Source organism: Serinus canaria, chromosome 25 (genome assembly GCF_022539315.1).
Source record: "Serinus canaria isolate serCan28SL12 chromosome 25, serCan2020, whole genome shotgun sequence".
NCBI lineage: Eukaryota > Metazoa > Chordata > Aves > Passeriformes > Fringillidae > Serinus > Serinus canaria.
The window spans coordinates 10,749,999-10,754,385 of NC_066338.1; positions in this window are offsets into that span (position 1 = coordinate 10,749,999).

The following is a 4,387-nucleotide window of genomic DNA, read 5'->3' on the forward strand; positions in this document are numbered from 1 at the left end:
ATTAAAGTTGGTAAATTATCTCCAGACCACATTCCACAGCCATCAGATAATTATTGTTTGCTTTTCTTTTCTGAGGCTGCTCAGCTTCTCAGGAGAAAATCCTAGAGAGAGGATTTTCATAAAATAAAAAAAAAAAAGATATTTTATATGATATAAAATATGACAGTGACACCTTCCCTCCCATCCTCTTGTTGCACCAGCTGCCCCTGATGGCCACGATCGTCCCAGCCCAGGAGGAGCCCTGGGGTGATCCCTGGGCAAGGCCAGGGCCCAAGCCATTCCATAATTCCATTTTCAGATCCTTTCTTTCACCTTCCTCCCCTCTCTTGTCCCACCTGGGCACACCTGAGCCCCAGCCCCAGCTGTTCTCTGCTTCTGGGTACACAAATCCCTTAAACCCTCTGACACTATTGTATCTCTGATAGAATTAAATCTTTAAATATAGCAAGGGGTGGAATGAGATGGATCCAAACCATTCCATAATTCCATTTTCAGATCCTTTCTTTCACCTTCCTGCCCTCTCATGTCCCACCTGGGCACACCTGAGCCCCAGCCCCAGCTCTTCCCTGTTGTCCTTCAGCACTTCTGGGTACACAAATCTGTTAAACACTCCTGGTGTTATATCTCTGATATATTATACAGCAAGGGGGTGAAATGAGATGGGCTTTAAGGTCCCTTCTATCCAATCCATCCATAATTCCATTTTCAGATCCTTTCTATCACCTCCCTGCCCTGTCATGTCCCACCTGAGCCCCAGCTGTTCCCTGCTGCCCTCCAGCACTTCTGGGTACACAAATCTCTTAAATCCTCTGACCTGGATGGGAAAACTTTGTTTAAATCTGATTTCCATGGGTGGGAGAGGAAACAGAGAGAATTCCTGCTGCCATTGTCCTGTGGCACACCTGCAGGCACTGACAGGTTCACTCTGGGAGAGAGGAGCCAACTGCACAAACAGCCCAGGAGTTCAAGGGCAGAACCCCAGGGGTTCGTGCTTGGAATCAGAGCCCCCTCTGTTGGGAGGGCTGGAAGTTTGACAGGAAAGTCTCCCAGCTGTGAGTGCCTGGCAGAAAGATTTCTGAGTGTGGAGCCTGGAGAAGGAATGGAGGTGGGAGCAAGTTTGGAGAGAGAAGAAAAGAATTAGTGGCTGACCAAGGAGCAGAGGGGGTGTGAGGTAGGAGGGGTTTTGGGGCTCAAACCCACCCCAACCCAGAAGATGTTTTTACCAAGCACAAAGAGAGCTCAGGCAAACAAGGCAGCAAATGTGGCAAGGAGAAAAAAGGGCTCAGAATTTCCCACTGCCAGAAAACTGAAAAAGAAATTCAAGTTTAAACTGTGATGACTTTAGTGCCTGGAGAGCAGTGAAATGGAATGGGAATTAGAGCAGTTGGGATAGGCTGGAGATGACAGTTCAGGGATGGATTGGCTCTGCTGTGAGAAGGTGCTCAGCAAGGAAAGTATAGAATGCATTGGGACCTAAAGAAATGTATAGAATGCATTGGGACCTAAAGGAAATATAGAATGCATTGGGACCTAAAGGAAATATAGAATACATTGGGACCTAAAGGGAAATATAGAATGCATTGGGACCTAAAGGAAATATAGAATGCATTGGGACCTAAAGGAAAATAAATGGGACAAGAATGAATGCATTGGGACCTAAAGGAAAGTATAGAATACATTGGGACCTAAAGGAAATATAGAATGCATTGGAACCTAAAGGAAAGTATAGAATGCATAGGGACCTAAAGGAAATATATAATGCATTGGAACCTAAAGGAAGTATAGAATGCATTGGAACCTAAAGGAAAGTATAGAATGCATTGGGACCTAAAGGAAATATAGAATGCATTGGAACCTAAAGGAAAGTATAGAATGCATTGGAACCTAAAGGAAAGTGTAAAATGCATTGGGACCTAAAGGAAAATATACATTGGGACCTAAAGGAAAGTATAGAATGCATTGGGACCTAAAGGAAAGTGTAAAATGCATTGGGACCTAAAGGAAAGTATAGAATGCATTGGAACCAAACCCAAAGGGTCCCCAGGCCTGCCTGCAGCTGGAGCTGACAGCTGTGGGCACAGCTCTGTCACCTACTGGACTGCTGTGACATCTTGGATATAATAAACTGCAGTTTAGATACAACAAGTTGCATTTTCTATACAATAAGCTGCATTTTGTATACAATAAGTTGCATTTTGTATACAATAAAGCTGCATTCTGATACAATAAATTGTATTTAGTATACAATAAGCTGCATTTTGTATACAATAAGTCACATTTAGTGTACAATAAGCTGCATTTTGTATACAGTAAGTCACATTTTGTATACAATAAGCTGCATTTTGTATACATAAGCTGCATTCTGTATACAATAAATTGTATTTAGTATACAATAAGCTGCATTTTGTATGCAATAAGTTGAATTTTGGATAGAATAAAGGCCATTTAGTGTACCATAAGCTGCATGTTGAGGAGCAGCCTGGAGCCCCCATCCCTCCCTCAGGCTCTCACACCCTCCAGCCCCACCGCCCCCATTTCCCTTTTCCTCAGTCTCACCCCCGCCCCGTTGCTCCTGGCAACAGAGCCCCGTTGCCATGGAGCTCGGCTTCCCATTGGCTGCCGGGCGGCCAATCAGGGAATTGCTGGCCGGAGCATCACTGGGAACCAGCGGGAGGAGGTGATGGGTGGTGGGTGCTGCTGTCCCCAAAGGGGGCACAGCGGGGAAATTATGGGATGGATTGGGCTTGAGTGAGTCCAGCGAGGCTGGGGAGGGTGTCACAGTGTCACAGTGTCACAGTCCCGCTGTCTGAAAAGTCCCCTCGCCCAGGGGTGTTCTGGGCAGCTGAGGGGCCTGAGAGAAAAATGAAAACTACTGGGAAAAAAAAAGTAAAAAAAAATTGAAAACAAATGAAAAATGAAAACAATTCTTATCTCATTTGCTTCTCCCTGTTTTGCTGCTTTGGAATGTGTTTGGGGATTGTTGACCCTTAGGTGAGTGTGTCATTGGTTTTTCTGGTGTGAATTGTTTGGACTCTTTGGCCAATCAGGGCCAGGCTGTGTCAGGACTCTGCAGAGAGTCAGGAGTTTTCATTATCAGCTTTTAGCCTTCTGTCTGTGTCCTTTCTCTATTCTTTAGTGTGGTTTAGTGTTCTTGACTATAATCTAGATCCCACACTAATGGATGAGCCCTCTGAGGGGCTGGGCTCAGCCCCAGCACTGCTCCCTGCCAGCACAGCAGAGGGGCTGGGAGCACAAACCCTGGGAGGAGCCACAGGGACCTGGGGGGCTCAGCCTGGAGAGAAGGAGACTCAGGGGTGACAAACTCCTGTCTGGAAGGGCAGGTGACCCCAGCACGGTGTCACTGTCAGAATTCCTGGGAAATCCCTTCACCCAGGACTTTTCTCTTGGGAAGCTGAGGAGCCTCAGAAGAAATAAAAACAATTCTTGTCTCATTTGCTTCTCCTGTGCTGTGCTCATGTGGAATGAGTTTGGGATTGTTCACCCACAGGGGATTGTTTGGGTTTCTGGTGTGAATTGTTTTCACTCTTTGGCCAATCTTTGTGTTGGGACTCTGCAGAGAGTCACCAGTTCTCATTATTATCTTTTTACCCTTCTGTATCCTTTCTCTTTCTTTAGTGTGGCTTTAGTACAGCATTCTTTAATATAAAATAATTAACATATCATAATAAATCAGCCTTCTGAGAACATGGAGTCAGATTCTCCATTCCTCCTTCATCCTGGGGACCTCACAAAGTCAACAGGATGGTGTCAGTGCTTGGAAGGAATCCCAGTGTTCCTGCTCTGGGCCTGGAGCTGGGAATGCTCAGGAATGGTGTGGCCAGCAGGAGCAGGGAGCTCATCCTGGCCCTGAGCTCAGGGTGGGTTTGGGTGCCCTGTGGTGGTGAGGAGCTCTCTGGGCTCCCCCTGCATGGATCAGCTCCTGTCTGGAAGGACAGGTGTCCTCAGGATGGTGTCAGTGCTTGGAAGGAATCCCAGTGTTCCTGCTCTGGGCCTGGAGCTGGGAATGCTCAGGATGGAGGTGCTGGTGCTGGGTGGTGGCTCCTCCCAGCATCCCAGCTCCAGGAGTGCTGTGGCCAGCAGGAGCAGGGAGCTCATCCTGCCCCTGGGCTCAGCCCTGCTGAGGGCACACCTCGAGTGCTGTGTCCAGCTCCGACCCCTCAGGTTGGGAAGGACGTTGAGCTGGTGGCTGATGCAGTTTGGTGTTCTGCTTGTGTTCACTGATACATTAACCCCATTTTTAAATTCATTCAAGCCCCTCACTGAGCTGGGTTCAGTGGAATCAGGAGGCTGGATTGACTTTCCCCCTCCTCACACGTGTCCATCCTCCAGTTTTGCCTCCCACCCAGGAAGTTGTGCTCTCTTCATC